This window comes from Nycticebus coucang, chromosome 12 (assembly GCF_027406575.1).
Source record: "Nycticebus coucang isolate mNycCou1 chromosome 12, mNycCou1.pri, whole genome shotgun sequence".
Taxonomy (NCBI): domain Eukaryota; kingdom Metazoa; phylum Chordata; class Mammalia; order Primates; family Lorisidae; genus Nycticebus; species Nycticebus coucang.
Window position 1 is genome coordinate 90,228,871 of NC_069791.1, and position 20,885 is coordinate 90,249,755.

A 20,885-nucleotide genomic window follows, 5' to 3' on the forward strand; every position below is an offset into this window, starting at 1 on the left:
ATCTCTACTAAAAAACAAAAAACAAACAAACAGAAAAACCCCAGAAAAACCAGCCAGGCATTGTGGTGGGTGCCTGTAGTCCCAGGTACTTGGGGAGGGGGGGGCTGAGGCAAGAGGATCTCTTGAGTCCAAGAGTCTGAGGTTGCTGTGAGCTATGATGCCACAGCACTCTACCCAGGGTGATGGAATGAGATTCTGTCTCAAAACAAACAAACAAATAAATGAATAAACAAACAAAAAAAACCCAAATAACTAAGAAACAACACAAACAAATAAATGACTACCATCAGCAAGGCAACAAAACAGTATATAAAATCACATCACAACCATAAACCCAATCAGTTTGGAAGTAACTACCACTAATAACATTGCTAAGGGGAACAAATTTGAAATAGATTGAATGTTTATGTTCCCCCAAATTCATACATAAAATTCTAACACCCAAGTTAATGGAACATAGCAGTAGGGACTTAAGTGATTAGAATGGGTTTGGTATCCTTATAAAAGAGGCCCCAGAGAGATTCTTTATCCCTTCTACCATGTGAGGACATGAGGAAAATATGGGTCATCTATGAAGCAAGAAAGGGGCCCTTGTCAGACGCTGAATCTCCTGGCACCTCAGTTTTGGATTTTTCAACCTCCAGAATTGTGAGAAATAAATTTCTCCTGTTTTTAGAATCTATGACATTTTGTTATAGCTAAATGGACTAGGACAAGATTCACTCTTGCATTTAATGAATATTTTGAACACCTACCACGTATCATGTTAGGTGGAGGTGTATAATGGGAAACAAAATAAAGACTATACTCCATGGTATGGATGATATGGAAGGTTATTATTAATAACCTAGGAGCTGAAGCCAGACTGCCTAGGTTGAAATCCTGGTTCTATCACTGCCTTATGTGACCTTGAATACCTACTTGACTTAAATTCTTGGGGATGTGAGGAAAAGTGTTGGAATTCAGGGCCAACAATGAGAAGCATTAGATTAGGATTTGACTTTCTAAGGCTGAATCAAAAGGAGACTGGCCTTCATAGGGACTGCAGCCTACCTTCAATATTTTCAATGCTTGATACAAGATGAAGGTGCTTCCAGACTACAAATACATAATGATGCCTAGCATACAAATTAGGTCACTCTGGAGAAAACTAACAAAAGGCCAGAGTCATCTATTCCTAAAAGCAATTTTCCTAAATACAACATAATATAAATATAAAAGCTGCCAGAAAACCTCTATTAATACTTGAGAATATCTTTGTGATCTCAGGGTAGGCAAAGATTTCTTAAAGTAGATGCTAAGGCAAAAACCATAAAAAGGGCTTTATCAAAATCTAAAATTTCTGCCCATCAAAAACTAACATTAAGAAAAAAAGCAGGTGACAGAGGCTCCGGGCCAACTCCAGCACCTGGCCAGATCCTATAGTTCCATGTTCTGCATATGCCTGGAGTACTCTGTCGCCAAAAAGGCCCAAGTAGCCCTGGCCTTTGGGTCAACTCCAGTGCTGAATGCCATTCCCCCTGGTACCAGCATCCAGGGCCACACAAGGGTCAGACCAGCCCCAGAGTCCCTGGCCTCCAAACTATCCCCCAGCACCAGGATGGCACTTCTGGGCTCACAAACCAGCAAAGTACCTGAAGACACAGGCAATAAGCCTTCTCAGTGTCAGGACCTGTATATCCAGATCCTAGGCCAGCCCTTCTTATCTCTGAGGACCCCAGGATCCAGGCCAGCAACTATATACTCAGCCTTCAGGCTGGCACTAGCAGATAAAATCTATAGGTAAGCCCAAGTGGCCTAGTTTCAGGAACCCACAGGGATAAAAATATCCATGGATGCTCAAGTTCCTCATATCAAATGGTATGTTTTTGCAAATGATCTACATGTATCCTCCTATATACTTTACATTATCTCTAGATTACTTATGCACATAATACCTAAAAATGCACACATGATATAAATAAGTGCTGCAGCCTACCAGTTGGACCAGCCTGGTTGGTCCAGCCTGTATTGTTTTTATTTGTATTATTTTTAGTGTTGTATGGTTACTTTCATTGATTTTTAAAGAATATTTTGGACTTGCAGTTTGTTAAACCTGTGCATGTGGAATCTGTAGATATGGAGGGCTGACTCAAGAACACACCAAACATTCTCCAGGAGCGTTCATACATTAGACCACAAAACAAGTGTTAATACATTTAAAAAGACTGAAATCAATACAAGTATATTTTCCAACCACCATGGTATCATACTAGTAATTAATAACAAGTGGAATTACAGAAAATACATCAAGTTCATGTAAATTAAGCAACATGCTTTTAAACAATCAATGAGTAAATGTAGACATAAAAAGGGAAATTAAAAATTATGTTGACACAAATGAAAAAAGATAAAGCAAAAGTGGTTCAAAGAGCACTATGCGGTGCTCATCCTCCTGGAGCTGTACAAGTAGGTGTTCTCCAGGCATGCGGAACCACACAGCAACTTATCCCGCTTGGCGCAGGTGCTTACTGGAAACACTATCACCCTGGGACTGGGTGGGGGAGGAGCCAGAGGCTGCTCACATATCTGGGTACCTGAAAGTATTAGAGGAGGCAGGGGTCCCAGTGGACCTGGTGGGCGGCACATACATCAGCTCCTTCATCAGGGCCCTGTATGAGGAAGAGTGCAGTGCCTGCTGCACAAAGAAGTGGGCCGGGAGTGGGCCAACAGTATGACTTCGGTGGTGGAGCCTGTGTTGGATCTCACATATCCTGTCACCTCCATGTTCACTGGCTCAGCCTTTCACCACAGAATCCACGGTGTCTTCCAGGAAAAGCAGATTGAGGACCTGTGGCTGCCATATTTCAATGTGACCACAGACATCACAGCCTTGCCATGGGGGTCCACACAGATGGCTGGCTACCTGTGGCAGTATGTGCATGCCAGCATGATGCTCTCGGGCTATCTGTCCCCACTCAGTGACCTAAAGGATGGGCACCTTCTTATGGACCAGTGGCTACATCAACAACCTGCCAGTGGACTTTACCTGTAGCATGGGTACCAAAACAGTCCTTGGCATTGGTGTGGGGAGCCAGGATGAGACAGACCATAGCACCTACGGATACAGCTTGACCAGCTGGTGGCATCTGTGGAAGTAGCTAAACCCCTGGGCCAACAAAGCAAAAGTTTCAGACATGGCAGAGATCCAGTCCCGTCTGGCCTATGTGTCCTGTGTGCAGCAGCTGGAGGTTGTCAAATCCAGCTCCTACTGCGAATTCCTGTGCTCGCCTATTGACTGCTTCAAGATCATGGACTTAAGGAAGTTGGTCCAGATCTACGATGTGGGCTACCAGTATGGGAATGCTGTGTTTGGAGGTTGGAGCCGGGGGAGATGTCAGTGAGAAAATGCGCACAGATCAGCAGTCTGTGGACCTTAATGAGAGCCACCATGCAGACATTTCCAAATTCCGCCTTCACCAACTTGGCAGAGATTGTGTCACTGATCAAGCCCCACACAAGCTACGTCTCTGACGGCAACTGATGGGGAGGAGTCAGATTGCCTGACAGAGCAAGAGGAAGAGGCAAGAACGGGCTTCTCCAGACAGGAAGAGAGCTCCCCTGAGCCCCAGCACTGCGTCTGAGATGGTGAGTGGGTATGGCCCATTTGGGTCCATGAGTGCAGCAGGAGGGGCTGTACCCTAGACCTTGTGGGATGGGTGCTGGCTCGCATGTGTGCAGTGATAGTGTCCTGTTCTGGGTGACCCGTGTGTGTGTGGTCTATCCCTGCAGGAGGAGGAGAAGGCAATTCTCTGGCAGCAACGCTGTGTGCTCCAGGAGCCTCTCAGCTCAATCTCAGACATCTAAGGGCCTCACCATGGTTTCCTCTGCCCCCCACTACTGGGCTGGGCTGGGAACGGGCCCCATGGAGCAGCTTGCTCCACCTCCTCCCACAGCTATAGCTGTGACCCCTTGGGTCCTCCTTGGACCGCTCAGCCCAGGGGCTAATACTGGACTGACCTGAGGGGGCAGGGAGGGGGTGCAGCACTGCGTTGATGATTCTTGACCAGGCACTTCCCCAATAAACTATCACCCCTTTAAAAAAGTGGTTCAAAGAGGGAAGTTTATAGAAAATAAACACCTACATCAAAAAAGGAGGTCTCAAATAAATAGGCTAACACTATACCTCAAGGAACTATAAAAATACGAACTAAAAACAAAGTTAGCAGAAGTGAAGGATAAAATAGAGATTAGAACAGAAATACACAAAATAAAGACTAGAGAGACAACATAAAAAATTAACAAAACTTGTTGAAAAGATAAAATCAACAAACCTTTAGCTAGAGCAACTAATAAAAAAGAGAATACAAATAAAATCAGAAAGAAAAAGATCTTCTTTTTAGTTGGGTCCTTTCCTGGTTTGGGCATCAGGATGATGTTTGCTTTACAGAATGTGCTGGGGAAGTTTCCTTCCTTGTCAAAGTTTTGGAATAGATTCTGCAGTATAGGTACAAAAACTTCTTTGAAGGCTTGATAGAATTCCGGTGTGAAGTCATCTGATCTAGGAAAGGTTTTTGTTGGAAACTTTTTTATTGTTTCTTCAATTTCAGTGCTTGATATTGTTCCATTCAAGAGATTTATTACCTCCTGGTTAAGTCTAAGGAGATGGTATGATTCCAGGTATTTGTTTATTTCCTCCACATTGTCAAATTTTTAGGCATGGAGTTTCTTATAGTAGTCAGAGATAATCTCTTGTATCTCTGTGATATCAGTTGTTATCTCCTCTTTTTCATTTCTGATTGAGGTTATTAAAGATTTTACTTTTCTTTTCTTTTTTTTTATTGAATCATAGCTGTGTACATTGATATGATCATGGGGCATCATTCACTAGCTTCACAGACCGTTTACCAAGTTTCACATATACCCTTGTAAGATGTACCGCTGGTGTAATCCCACCAATCCCCTTTACTCTACCCACCTCCCCCCTACCTCCCCTCCCTTTCCCCCTTCCCCCTATTCTTAGGTTGTAACTGGGTTATAGCTTTCATGTGAAAACCCTAAATTAGTCTCATAGTAGGGCTGAGTACATTGGATACTTTCTCTTCCATTCTTGAGATACTTTACTAAGAAGAATATATTCCAGCTCCATCCATGTAAACATGAAAGAGGTAAAGTCTCCATCTTTCTTTAAGGCTGCATAATATTCCATGGTGTACATATACCACAATTTATTAATCCATTCGTGGATCGATGGGCACCTGGGCTTCTTCCATGACTTAGCAATTATGAATTGAGCTGCAATAAACATTCTGGTACAAATATCTTTGTTATGAAGTGATTTTTGGTCTTCTGGGTATATGCCCAGTAGAGGAATTACAGGATTGAATGGCAGATCTATTTTTAGATCTCTAAGTGTTCTCCATATCTCTTTCCAAAAGGAATGTATTAATTTGCATTCCCACCAGCAGTGCAAAAGTGTTCCCTTTTCTCCACATCCGTGCCAACATCTCAGGTCTTGGGATTTTGTGATATAGGCTAGTCTCACTGGAGTTAGATGGTATCTCAAAGTAGTTTTGATTTGCATTTCTCTGATGATTAAAGATGATGAGCATTTTTTCATATGTCTGAAGGCTGCACGCCTGTCTTCTTCAGAGAAGTTTCTCTTCAAATCCCTTGCCCAGACTGTGATAGGATCCCTTGTTCTATTCTTGCTAATGCGTTTGAGTTCTCTGTGGATTCTGGTTATTAAACCTTTGTCGGAGACATAACCTGCAAATATCTTCTCCCATTCTGAGGGCTGTTTGCTTGCTTTACTTACTGTGTTCTTGGCTGTGCAGAAGCCTTTTAGTTTGATCAAGTCCCAGTAGTGTATTTTTGAAGCTGCTTCAATTGCCCGGGGGGTCCTCCTCATAAAATACTCGCCCATCCCGATTTCTTCAAGGGTTTTCCCTGCACTCTCCTCTAGTATTTTTATAGTTTCATGTCTTAAGTTTAAATCTTTGATCCAGTGAGAGTCTATCTTAGTTAATGGTGAAAGGTGTGGGTCCACTTTCAGTCTTTTACAGGTTGCCAGCCAGTTCACCCAGCACCATTTGTTAAATAGGGAATCTTTTCCCCACTGAATGTTTTTAATTGGCTTGTCAAAGATTAAATAACGTAAGTAGCTGGATTCATCTCTTGATTCTCTATTCTATTCCAGACATCTACCTCTCTGTTTTTGTGCCAATACCATGCTGTTTTGATCACTATTGATTTGTAGTATAGTCTGAGTTCTGGTAGCATAATTCCTCCTGCTTTGTTTTTATTTCTGAGTAATGTCTTGGCTATTCGAGGTTTTTTCTGATTCCATATAAAATGAAGTATTGTTTTTTCCAGGTCTTTAAAGTATGACAGTGGAGCTTTAATAGGGATTGCATTGAAATTATATATTGCTTTGGGTAGTATAGACATTTTAACTATGTTGATTCTTCCCAGCCATGAGCATGGTATGTTTTTCCATTTGTTAATATTTTCAGCTATTTCTTTTCTTAGAGTTTCATAGTTCTCTTTCTAGAGATCTTTCACGTCCTACGTTAGATAAATTTCCAAATATTTCATCTTCTTTGGCACTACTGTGAATGGGACAGAGTCCTTAACTGTTTTTTTAACTTGACTGTTGTTGGTATATATAAAGGCTACCGATTTATGAATGTTGATTTTGTATCCTGAGACGCTGCTGTATTCCTTGATCACTTCTAAGAGTTTTGTAGTAGAGTCCCTAGTGTTTTCCAGATATACTATCATATCATCTGCAAAGAGCGAAAGTTTGATCTCTTCTGACCCTATATGGATACCCTTGATAGCCTTTTCTTCCCTAATTGCAGTGGCTAAAACTTCCATTAAATGTTAAAAAGCAATGGAGACACTGGGCAGCCTTGTCTGGTTCCTGATCCTGAGTGGAAATGATTCCAATTTAACTCTATTCAATATGATATTGGCTGTGGGTTTGCTGTAGATGGTCTCTATCAGTTTAAGAAATGTCCCTTCTATACCGATTTTCTTAAGTGTTCTGATCATGAAGGGATGCTGGATATTATGAAAAGCTTTTTCTGCATCGATTGAGAGAATCATATGGTCTTTGTTTTTTAATTTGTTTATGTGCTGGATTACACTTATAGATTTACGTATATTGAACCAGCCTTGAGATCCTGGGATAAAACCGACTTGGTCATGATGTATAATTTGTTTGATGTGTTGCTGGATTCTGTTTGTTAGGATCTTGTTGAATATTTTTGCATCTATGTTCATTAGTGATATCGGTCTATAATTTTCTTTTCTTGTTGGGTCTTTTCCTGGTTTGGGGATCAGGGTGATGTTTGCTTCATAGAACGCGTTGGGTAGTCTTCCTTCTTTTTCTACCTTTTGGAACAGGTTAAGTAATATAGGTACTAATTCCTCTTTAAAGGTTTGGTAGAATTCAGACGTGAAACCATCTGGTCCCTGGCTTTTCTTTTTAGGGAGGTTTTGTATGGTTGATTCTATTTCTGAACTTGATATGGGCCTGTTCAACATTTCCACTTGATTCTGGCTAAGTCTTGGAAGGTAACGTGCTTCCAAGTAATGGTCAATTTCCTTCAGATTTTCATATTTCTGAGAATAAAGTTTCTTGTAATATTCATTAAGGATTTTTTGGATTTCTGAGGAGTCTGTTGTTATTTCGTCTTTGTTTTGTCTGATTGATGAGATTAGAGATTTTACTCTTTTTTTCCTGATTAGGTTGGCCAGAGGTTTATCTATTTTATTGACCTTTTCGAAAAACCAGCTTTTTGATTTATTGATCTGTTGTATTATTCTTTTGTTTACAATTTCATTTAATTCTGCTCTAATTTTGGTTATTTCTTTTCTTCTACTGGGTTTGGGGTTGGAATATTCTTCCATTTCAGTTCCTTGAGATGTCCCATTAAGTTGTTAACTTCCTCTCTTTCCATTCTCTTGAGGAAGGCTTGCAGTGCTATAAATTTCCCTCTTAGAACTGCCTTTGCGGTGTCCCAGAGGTTCTGATAGTTCGTGTCTTCATTGTTGTTTTGTTCCAAAAAATTGGCGATTTCTTACTTAATCTCATCTCTGACCCAGCTATCATTCAGCATAAGGTTATTTAACTTCCATGTTTTTGTATGAGTATGCAGATTCCTGTTGTTACTCAGCTCAAGAGTTATTCCATGCTGGCCCGAGAAGATGCATGGAATAATTTCTATTCCTTTAAATTTACTGAGGTTAGACTTGTGACCTAAGATGTGATCGATTTTGGAGTAAGTTCCATGGGCTGATGAGAAGTATGCGTATTCAGTTTTGTTGGGATGAAATATTCTGTAGATGTCTGCTAAATCCAAATGTTGGATGGTTAGGTTGAAATCTAAGATTTCTTTGCTCAGCTTCTTGTTGGAGGATCGATCCAACACTGCCAAGGGAGTGTTGAAATCTCCGAGGATTATGGAGCTGGAGGAAATCAAGTTGCTCATGTCTGTTAGAGTTTCTCTTATAAATTGAGGTGCATTCTGGTTGGGTGCATAGATATTAATAATTGAGATCTCATCATAGTGAGTATTACCCTTAACAAATATGAAGTGACCGTTCTTTCCTTCCTTACTTTTGTTGGTTTAAAGCCTACAGCATCTGCAAATAAAATTGCAACACCTGCTTTTTTCTGATTACCATTTGCCTGAAATATGGACGACCATCGTTTCACCCTGAGTCTGTATTTGTCTTTTAGGTTAAGATATGACTCTTGTATGCAACAGATATCTGGCCTGAGTTTTTGTATCCAATCGGCTAACCTATACCTCTTTAGAGGACAGTTTAAACCATTCACATTAATGGAGAATATTGATAAGTCTGGTGAAGTTTTGGGTATCGAGTTTTTCAAAAGTCCAGTGGCCATTTTTAATCCTTTCACCAGTGTGGAAATTGGAGTTTGATCCGAAGTTTCTGAGTGAGTTTACTTTTGTGGTATAGGATTGGGTTGGTCATTCTGGGGGATAGGTCTGAGAATATCCTGAAGAGCTGGTTTTGTTATGGCAAATTTCTTCAACATATGAATGTCATTAAAGTATTTAATTTCTCCATCAAAAATGAAACTCAGTTTAGCTGGATACAAGATCAGGGGTTGAAAGTTATTTTGCTTTAGGAGATTAAAAGTCGGTGACCACCCTCTTCTGGCTTGAAAAGTTTCAGCAGAGAGATCTGCAGTCGTTCTAATATTCTTCCTTTTGAAGGTAATGGTTTTCTTTCTCCTGGCAGCTTTGAGGATTTTCTCATTCATATTAACTTTAGTGAAGTTAATTATGATATGCCTTGGGGATGTCTTATTGGGGTTGAGTCATGCTGGGGTTCTGAAGCTGTCCGCTATCTGAATTTCAGAATCTCTAGGCATGTCTGGAAAATTCTCTTTCATAATTTCATGCAGAAGGGCCTCTGTGCCCAGCGAGGCCACTTCATCTTTTTGTGGAACTCCTATGATTCGGATATTCACCTTCTTCGAATTATCCCAGAGCTCTCTGAGTGAGTGATCCGTTTTTGCTCTCCATTTCTCTTCCTCTTTGAGAGTTTGGGAGCGTTCAAAGGCTTTATCTTCGATGTCAGAAATCCTTTCTTCTGCTTGCTCTAGTCTGTTACTGAGGGATTCTACTGTATTTTTCATATCTTTGAGGGCTGCAAATTCTTGCTTCAGTGTGTCTAAGTCTTTGGTGGTTTTGTCTTTAAATTCGTTAAATTCTTGAGACAACTTTTGAATTTCTCCTCGAATTCCTAATTCCACTTTGTTAATCTTGTCTGCAATCCAAATTCTGAATTTGATTTCTGACATCTCGGCCAGTTGTTTATGAATGGGATCTTCAATTGCATCTGCCATATCTTTCCTTGGGGGGGTTGATCTATTCTGGTTATTCATGTTACCAGAGTTTTTCCGCTGATTCCGCCCCATGGTTGTTTTACTCCCTCTGATTTTTTCCCCTGGGGCTTTGTCGAGGGCCTGTACAGTGTTGTGTCCTGAGAGACTGGGGCCCTGTCTGGTGTGGTGGGGCTAAATGGTTCTGCCTTGTTTTCAGCTGGTTTCTGTTCTATCCTAGTGAAACAGATACTTTGGATTGAAGTCTCAGCTGTGGAGAAATATCAGCAATTAAGTCACCCCGCCCCCCACCGGCAAACAATTGGAAAAGAAAAATCGAGCCTTCCTACCACCATGCACCTGGGGCACCACCTGATTTGTCCTCAGGTGTTTGGTTCCGTTCAAAAATGTCCAAATCAATTGTCTCAGTCTGCACCTGTCTCGGGTGAGAGAGTTTAAGAGTTCTCTGGGAACTGGATCACAGGGGTCTGGTGACTACTCTGGTGTGGCTTGCTCCAGTGCTGCGTGGAGGCAGGAGAATCCACCCAGCCTATAAATCAATCTGGGAAGGTTGCTGCCTCCTTCCCCACCTTGCACCACTTCACACCCAGTCACTAATAGCCCTGCAGTTGGCTGACCCAGTTGCCTGTAGTGAATCGGTACTCCAGGAGTTTGTACCTGCCTGAATCACAAGGAAGTCTGCCAGGCCGCTGCGCTCTGCCTCTCTCCAGCAGGAGGAGGTAAGGCCTGACAACCTCGGGCACTAGATGAAGGTTGAGGGGTTTTCACTCAGGTCCAGTCTCACCCCTGATTAATGTTACTGACAGAACAGAACAGAACAACTCTGCATTTCCCCTGCAGAAGAGAAGCTGAATTGAGTTCCAAATCAGTTTGTGTTTGCTCTTGTATTGTCTATAGGCTGAGGGCCAGGTGTGTCTTAGGTTTAGTAAAGTGGACCTCTGGGTCAGCCCCGCCCTGAGAGTTTCCCTGATTTGCAAGTTTATGTTGCCTCAGGCAAACTCAGAGTCTCTGGTTGCCCAGGTAGACAGGGGGTGTGGTTTCAGAATATTCTGTAGTGAGCCGTATTGCTAGCAAAAGAGGGCTGCTGCCCTATGGCTCAGGCAACCGTTGCTCCGGTGTAGCTCCCCTCCGGCCAATCGTCCTCTCTGTGCTTCATACCCCAGAGTCTGCACCGACAGGCTGCAGCCCAGCACTGCCTACACCCCTCGAGCAATCACCCAGGAGTCTGGACCCCTGGGGGACAGACCTCCAAACCTTGGAGCGAGAGCAGAGGGGAGCGTGGGGAGTGCTGGAAGCCTGGGGTTGCGGGCAGAGAACACACACAGCTTTACACAGTTTTATGCCTGGCCGTATTATCACCAAAAGACGGCTGTTGCACTGTGCCTCAGGGAACCGCCACTCTGGTGCAGTCCCCTCTCCGCTGACCAACCGGGACTGGCCTCCAGACCCCAGTGTGAGCGAAGGAGAGCACTGGGAGCTCAGAATTCCAGGTAGAGACCATATACAGTTTATACAGTTTTATGCCTAGCAGGAGGACGCCGTGGCACCCCAGTAGGGGAGGTAGGTCCAGTTTTTAGAAGGTCTCTCCCATGGAATGTAGTGGGAGGACCTTTGAACTCTGCCCGGTTGTTTGTGGGGCACTCTGAGCTGTTCTCATGGGGGAGAGGACTTCCATCTGCTTGGTGATGGATTTTGTACCTTTTGTTTGTCCTTGTGGTTGCAGCTCGCCTCAGCAGGGTTGACGTGCATTCTACAACCTTCTCTCTTAATGCAGCTCAAATCCACCAGGTTACTTGCTGAATTTTTGTCCTTTAACTCTCCTTCTGAACGGGAGCCTCTGTGGAAAGCTGGCTTCAGTCAGCCATCTTGTCTCCTCCCCCTATTTTACTTTTCTGTTTCTTGTTAATCTGGCCAATGATTTATCAGTCTTAATTATCTTTTTGAAGAACCAACTTTCTGTTTCCTTAATTTTCTGAATGATTCTTTTGTTTTCAATTTCATTTATTTCTGACTTAATTTTGGTTATTTCTTCTGCTAGGCTTGGAATTCTATTGCTTTTCCTTTTCCATTTCTTTAAGATGATTCATTATGTTGCTGATGTGTTGTCTTTCTGTTTTTCAGATGTAGGCATCTAATGTGATAAATTTCCCTCTTAGGATTGCTTTTGTAGTATCTCACAGGTTTTGGTAGCTGTGTCTTCATTGTTGTTATGAATTTCCTCCTTTGTGTCTTCTTTGACTCAACTATCAGTCAGCATAAGGTTGTCTAATTTCATCCCTTTGCATGAAGATGAAAATTTTTCTTAGATTACCTCTATGCCCAGAAATTTGACAATGCAGAGAAAATGGATCAATATTTGGAATCACATCCTCTCCTTAGACTTTATCAAAAAGAAATAATTCTCCTGAACAGACCAAATTCAAGCACTGAGATCAAAGAAACAATAAAAAAATTTCCCAACAAAAAAATGCCCTGGTCCAGATGGCTTCACACCAAAATTCCATCAAACCTTCAAAGAAGAGCTTATACCCATACTGTAAAAATTATTCCAAAAAATTAAGAAGGAATGAATCTTCCCCAATACATTATATGAAGCAAACATTGCCCTGATACCAAAACTGGGAAAAGACCCAACTGAAAAGGAGAACTTCAGACCAATTTTACTAATGAATATAGATGCAAAAATTCTCAGCAAAATCCTAGCCAACAGATTATAGCTTTTCATTAAAAATGTCATACATCATGATCAAGTAGATTTCATCCCAGGGCTTCAAGGCTAGTTTAACATACGCATATGTTTAACATAACATAACTTCCATAAATATGCAAGTCACCATATCAACAGAAGCAAAGACAAAGACCATATGATCCTCTCAATAGATGCAAAAAAAGCATTCAATAAAATCCAGCATCCTTTTCTAATTAGAACTCTGAAGAATATAGGCATTGATGGCACATTTCTTAAACTGATCAAAGCCATCTATGACAAACCCACCACTAATATTATAATGAAAGGAGTAAAACTGAAAGCTTTTCCACTCAGAACTAGAACAAGAGAAGGTTGTCCTCTATCACCACTACTATTCAACATAGTGCTGGAAGTTCTAGCCAATACAATCAGGCAAGAGAAGGTAATAAAGAGCATCAAAATGGGGACAGAGGAAGTGAAACTCTCCCTCTTTGCTGATGGTATGATTTTATACTTAGAGAACCTCAAAGACTAAACCACAAGACTCCTGGAAGTCATCAAAAAATACAGTAATGTCTCAGGATATGAAATCAATGTCCACAAATCAGTAGCCTTTGTATAAGCCAATAACAGCCAAGATAAGCTAACCAAGGACACAATTCCCTTCTCAGTAGCTTCAAAGAAAATGAAATACCGAGGAATATACCTAAGAAAAGAGGTGAAGGATCTCTATAAAGGAAACTACGAACCCCTAAAAACAGAAACAGTAGAAGATATTAACAAATGTAAGAACATACCAAGTCATAGCTGGAAAGAATCAACATTGTTAAATATCTACACTACCCAAAGCAATCTATAGATTCAATGCAATCCCCATTACAATAACTAACATCATACCTTCAGTAGGGCTTCCATTCCTTTGGGACATTCTTCTCCTCCTTCAGGGATACCTATAATTCATATGTTTGAATACTGTGAAATCCCATAGTTCTCTGAGTAAACACTCTGCTGGCTCTCTCTTGTTTTCTGCCTCTTTAACTGCCTGAGTTAGCTCAAAAGTTTTATTCTCTATCTCTGAGATTCTTTCTTCTCCATGGTCTGATGTGTTATTATTTCTGCTTCATCTTTAAGTTCCCTGATGGATTCTTTATATATTATACATATCTTTCATGTATTTTGGGTTTTTTTGGGGGGGGATGGTGGGATTTCCTTTAGATTATTTTCCACTTTCTCATCAATAAATTCTCTTCATTATTTTTTCCATACATATGTTAAATTCCCTTTCTGTCATTTACATTATTTCCTTATAAGTGGAATCCTCTGTGGTAGCTACCTCATGATTGCTTGGGGGCAGGGGTGGTGTTGGTGGTGGTGGTGTTTGCTCTGTTCTGGTTTTTCATGTTGCCAGAAATTTTCTGTTGGTTCCTACTTATGTTTGTTTTCTTTGTGTTCACTTCCTTCCCCTACTTTTTCCTCTCACTTGCTCCTTCATTTTAAAATTCCTTGTCTATCAGTTTTGGCATTGAAGAGACCTTTGGTAGAAGGTAGAAGGAAGAGAAGGGTATAAGGAGAAAGGAACAGAAGGGTAAAGAGTGAGATGGGAGAAGGGAAAGAAAAGGGTGAAGAAAGAAACATGGAGAAAATGAAAGGAGAAAACAAGGCCATAAAGATAGAGACAGGAAAAATGGTGGTGTTTTGAAGGGTGATTTGAGTGACACCTTCAACCCCAGGACTTTGGGTCACCATGCTGGGGGTGTCCCTAGAAATGAGGAAGTCCATACCAGTGTGGGCAAAAAAAGACTCTAAGTCTGCCAAATACAGGAAAAAAGTCTGCAGTATGTCACAGTGGTGACCTACCAATACTGTCTTTCCAAAGGCCAAAGCCAGAAGAACACCCTAGACCATGAGTTCATTGCACATTAATTTATAACCACCAAGATGTAGAAATAACCTAAATTCCCATTAAACCAGGAATGGATTAACAAACTGTGGAATATGTTTACCATGAATACTGTTCAGCCATAAAAAAGTTAGAGACTTTACTTACATCTTTTGTATTAACCTCGATGGAGTTGAAACATATTCTTCTTAGTAAAGTGTCACAAGAATAGAAAATTAACTATCCAGTGTACTCAGTACTTATATGTAGTCAATAGATGATATAATACATTCCCATAGAAAACTGAATTAAATTCAAATTTGGGGGAGAGGGAATAAAAGAAGGGGTATAGGATGGAGGGGAAGTTTGGTATGCTCCTACTTAGTGGGCACAACGTAAGAGTATATGGCACAACTTTGGGTGTGGGACATAACTACAAGAGGGACTCTAACAAATGCAAATAATGTAACCTAGTTGTTTTTACCCTCACATTAACCTGAAATTAAAAAAAAAGAAAAAAGACATTATAACTTTACAGAAATACACAGGATTAAAAGTGACTATGATGAAAAATTACATTCCAACAAATTTGATAATCTAGAAGAAACAAATTCCTAGGAAAATGTAACCTACTGAAATACAAAGAAATACAAAACCTGAACAGACCAATAACAAGAACACAAACAAGCAACAACAACAATACTTAATCAGTTATAAAAAAAAAGTCTTCGTATTAAAGAAAAGGCCAGGGAAGAATGGCTTAAGGGCTACAAGACATTTACCCAAGAGATAATACCAATCTTTTCCAAATTCTTCTAAAAATTGAGAAAGATATACATCAAACACATTTTAGGAGGCCAATGTTACCTTAATATCAAAGCCAGACAAGCAGACTACAAAAAGTGAAAATTTCTGATAAACATAGACACAAAATATAAGGCCAATATTCCTGATGAACATAAACACAAAAATCCTAAACAAAATACTAACAAATCAAACTCAACACATTTGATTATGCATAATGCATGTTGAAAGGATCATTCACCATAATCAAATAGCATTTATTCTTTGGATCCAAGGATGATTTAACATATGCAAATAATAAACGTTATACATCACATTAACAGAATGAAGGACAAAAACCATTATGATTATCTCAATAGATACAGGACTTTGATAAAGTTCAAAGTCCTACCATGACAAAAGCGCTCAATAAATTAGGCTTAGACAATAAAGAACATATATGGAAAGCCCATGGCTAACATCATACTCAGTAGTTAAACACTAAAAGTTTTTCCTCCAAGATCAGGAAAGAGACAAGGATGTCCCATTTTTTACCCCTTCTATTCAACACAATACTCGTCACCCCAACCAGAGCAATTAGGCAAAAGAAAGAAAGAAAAGGCATCTAAATGGGAAAGGACAAAGTTCAACTGTTCTTGTTTGCAGATAATATGGCATTATATAATGTAGAGAAAACCCTAACATATCCATGAAAAAACTATTAGAACTAATAAACAAATTTAATAAAGTTGAGTGATAAAATCCACATACAAAAATCAGCAGTTTCTACACATTAACTATGAACTTCAAAGGAGTAGGGCGCCAGCCCCATATACCAGAGGTGGCGGGTTCAAACCCAACCCTGGCCAAAAACTGCAAAAAAACAATGAACTATGTGAAAAGAAATCAGGAAGACAATTTTATTTACAATAACTACAAAAATACTCATAAATAAATTTAACCAAGGAGGTGAAAGATCTGTACACAGAAAGGTATAGCACATTGATGAAAGAAATTAAATATGGTACATTTTAATGTATGGAAATTAAATATGGTACATTTAAATATGGTAAATTTAAATCATTATTAAAAGATTCATACATTAGGCAGTGCCTGTGGCTCAAAGGAGTAGGGCGCCAGCCCCATATGCTGGAGGTGGCAGGTTCAAACCCAGCCCCGGCCAAAAACTGCAAAAAAAAAAAAAAATAAATAAATAAAATAAAATAAAATTCATATGTTCAAAGCAATCTATAGATTTAATACAACACCTATCAAAATCCCAATGGCACTTTTAGTAGAAATAGAATAAAAGTCCTAATAGCTAAAGTGATTTTGAGGAAAATGAATAAGACAGGAGACATCATACCTCTTGACTTCAAAATATATTACAAATCTATAGTAACCAAAATAGAATGGTACTGGCATATAAACAGCCACATAGAACAATGGAAGAGAACAGATAGCCCAGGAATAAACCTATGAATTTATTGTCAATTATTTTTGACAAAGGTGCCAAGAACATGCAAGAGAAAAAGAATCTCTTCAATAAATAGTATTTGGAAATCTGGCTATCCACGTGCAGGAAAATGAAATTAGACACTAATCTCAAACCATAGACAACATCACCTCAAAATGATTAACCACTTAAAATAAGACCTGAAAATGTAAAACTACCAGAAGTAAACATGGGGAAAGACTATGTAACTTTCGTCAGGGCAATAATTTTTTGCGTAGCCATCAAAGGCAAAAACAGGCAATTGGGATTACATCCAAAGTGGGATTACAAAAAGCTTTTGTACAGCAAAGGAAATAGTCAAGTGAAGAGATAACCTATAGGATGAAAGAAAATATTTGTAAAACCATACATATTATAAAGGGTTAATATTTAAAATATATAAGGAACTCCTAAAACTCAATTGCAATAAAACAAATAACCCAATTAAAATACAGCTAAAGAAACTGAACAGATGCTTCTCCAAAGAAGACATAAAAGTCATCAACAGGTATTTGAACATATTCTCAATCTGAAAAATCAGGAAAATTCAAATTAAAAAAAAAAACACGAAATGTTACCTCAGAGTTGTTAGGATGACTACTATTAAAAAACCAAAAGATAACTAGTATTGGCCAGGTTTGTAGAAATTGGACCCCTTATACGCTGTTGGTAGAAATTCAAAAAAGTGATCTTACTATGGGAAAAAAATATGGAAGTTGCTCCTCATATTAAAATTAGAACTTCCACATGGCCAAACAATCACATTTCTGTGTATTCAAGACTCTGACAGACTGTAACTTCTTTTCCTAGTTAAAAATCACTAAATATCTCATAGTAATGAATATCCCTTAACAATAAAATGTATACGCCTCATTTTAGGCCTCTCCATCCATTACAGTTTGACGTCAATTAGAGGTGTCAGCCAATGGAATTAGATAAGAGAAGACAACGGTAAAACTATTGGTTTACAGATTTATATAAATGTTTAGCCCAGGAGCACAAGTGTTCAAACTAACAAAGACAAAAAAAAAAAAAATTCAAGAAGATAGAAGACATAAAATTAACTTAAAAATCAATAACTTTTATACAATTTGATACAATAACTTTTATTCAAAAGTTACAATGTAACTTTTTAAAAAACATATTTCATATAAATAATAACCAGTTAGAGGATATAAAGGCAGGGAAATGTGCCATTTATACTAGCAAAAAAAAATTGGGAATAGATTTAATGAGAAATATGCAAAATTTATATGAGAAAAACCTTAAAGCTCTTATATAAGATTCAGAAATAGATTTGAACACATAGAAAAACTTTCCTTGTTCTTTGTTTTCTCCATTAAAAATTTTTTTTTGAACTAATATGAAGATACAAATGTCTAGGTTACATTGTTTTCAATTCGAAGGTAAAGTTCAAATTGTAGCTGAGCCCTTCACCCAGGGGATGTGCTGAACACCTTCACATTGTGTACATTAGGTGAGATCCTACCAATTGCCCTCCCTTTTCTACTCTCACCCTCCCTTCTTCCACCTCTCCCTTTCCCCTTGCTAGACTATATTTGTGTTTTTTTCTTTCTTGTGGGCATGTAGTTTATATATTGGTTTCATATTAGTATTGCATCCATTGGATACTTTTTTCTTCACTCTCAAGACATTTTACTAAGAAAAATGTATTTCAACTCCATTCAGGTAACACAAAAAGATGTAAAAAGATGTAAAGTCTCCATGTTTTCTTATGGCTGAATAGTGCGCCATGGTATACACATACCACAGTTTGTTAACTCATTTAGGGGTTGATGAGCACTTGGGTTGCTTCCACATCTTGGCAATTGTGAATTGAGCTCCAATAAACATTCTGATGCAAATGTCCTTATGGACAAATAGTTTTTGTTCTTCTGGATAGATACCTAGTAATGGTATTGCAGGATCAAATGGAAGGCTGATTTTTAGTTTCTTGAGAATTCTCCATACTTCTTTTCATAGGGATTGTATTGGTTTGCAATACCACTAGCAGTGAAAAGTATCCTCTTCTCTCTACATCCATGCCAGCATCTGAAGTGTTGGGACTTTGTGATGTCTGCTAATCTCACTGGAGTTGGGTAATATCTCAGAATGATTTTGATTTGCATTTCTCTGATGATTAGGGATGATGAGCATTTTTCATGTGTTTATTGGCCATTTATCTGTCATCTTCTGAGTAGTTTTTGTTCAACTCTTGCTCACTTATGAGGTTGTTTGCTTTTTTCTTATTAATTTGAGTTCTCACAGATTCTAGTTATCAGCCCTTTGTCTGATTTGTAGCATGCAAATATTTTCTCCCATTCTGAAGGCACCCATTCTGAAGGTTTAGTTGTGGTGCCCTTAGCAATGCAGTTATTTTTAATTAGATTGTGTCCCAATTATTTATTTTTCATGTTGCTTCAATTGTCAAGGAGGGTCCTTCTTCATAAAATCTTTTCCCAGACCAATTTTATCAAGCATTTTCCCTACTCTTCTAGAATTTTTATTGATTTTTGTCTTAAATTTAAATCTTTTATTCAGTGAGAGTCAATTTTTGTCAATGGGGAGAGGTGCGGGTCCAATTTCAATCTTCTACATGTGGCTAACAAGTTCCCTTGGTATCATGTGTTAAATAGGGATTCTGTTCTCCAGTACATGCTTTTGTTTGGTTTATCAAAGATCAGGTGGCAATATGTAGCTAGGTTTATCTCTAGATTCTCTATTCTATTCTATAGATTTATATATCTATTTTTGTCCCAGTATCATGCTGTTTTGATCATTGTAGGCTTATAGTATGATGTGAAGTCTAATAATGTGATGCCTAGATTTGTTTTTCTTTCTTAAAATTGTATTGTATATTCAGGGATTTTTTTTTCTAGTTCAATGCGAAACAAAGTACTATTTTCTAAAGTTTTTCAAAGTGTGACATTAGTGCTTTGATGAGGATTGCATTAAATCTGTAGATTGCTTTAGTTAGTATGGACATTTTTAAAATGTTGATTCTTCCCAGACACAAGCATGGTATGTTCTTCCGTTTGTTAACATCTTCTGCTATGTTTTTCCCTCAAAGTTTCAGAGTTGTCTTTATAAAGATCCTTCACATCCTTTGTTATGTATATTCCCAGGTATTTCATCTTCTTTGGAGCTACTGTAAAAGGCATTATGTCTTTGATTTTATCCTAAGCTGACTGTTATTGGCATATATAAAGGCTCCTGATTTGTGGACATTGATTTTGTATTCTAAGACATTACTATATTTATTGACCACTTCTAAGAGCTTTGTAGTTGAGCCCCTGGGGCTTTCCAGGTATAAGATCCTGTCATCTGCAAATAAGATCCTGTCATCTGCAAAGAGTGAGAGTTTGATTTCCTCTCTTCCTATTTGAATACCCTTGATCTTCTCTTTCCTGATTGCAATGACTAGGACTTCCAGCACTAATGTTGAATAACAGGGCAACGGTGGGCATCCTTGTCTAGCTCCAGTTCTGAGTAAATGATTTAACTCCATTCAATATGATATTGGCTATGGGTTTATTGTGGATGGCCTCTATCAGTTTAGGAAATGTCCCACCTAAGCCTATTTCCTTAAGTTTTCTTGTCAAAAAGGATTTTGTAATTTGTCAAAAGCCTTTTCCACATCAATTGAGAGAATGACAAACTTTTTAGTGTGTCACTGTACTCTGTTTGCTAAATTTTTGTGTCAATATTCATTAGTGATATTGGCCTATAGTTTTCCTTTTCAAATGGGTCCTTTCTTGATTTTGGAATTAGGGTAATTTTGCTTTGTACAATGTGTTGGGGGAGGATTCCTTCCTTCTCTATGCTTTGCAATAGATTTTGCAATATAGGTACTAGTTCTTTTTGAAGATTTGATAGAATTCTGTTGTGAAACTATCTGTTCCAGGACTTTTCTTTTTTGAAAGATTTTGTATAGTTGGTGTAATTTTGGTGCTTGATATAGGTTTATTCAAAATTTCTAATTCTTTCTGGTTGAGTTTAGAAAGGTAGTGTGATTCTAAGTATTGGTCCATTTCCTCTACATTTTCAAATTTATGAGCATAGAGTTTTTTGTAGTAATCGTTGAGGATCTTTTGTATTTGTGATATCTATTATTCCCCTCCCCCCTTACACTTCTAATCAAAGTTATTAGAGCTCTTACTTTTCTGTTTCTGGTTAT

General features: G+C 38.8%; 1 pseudogene; it reads left to right on the forward strand.

The window, feature by feature from the left end:
• Window positions 1-1,429: 1,429 nt before the first annotated feature.
• Window positions 1,430-3,846, forward strand: LOC128562025 (patatin-like phospholipase domain-containing protein 6; annotated as a pseudogene).
• The last annotated feature ends 17,039 nt before the right edge of the window (window positions 3,847-20,885 follow it).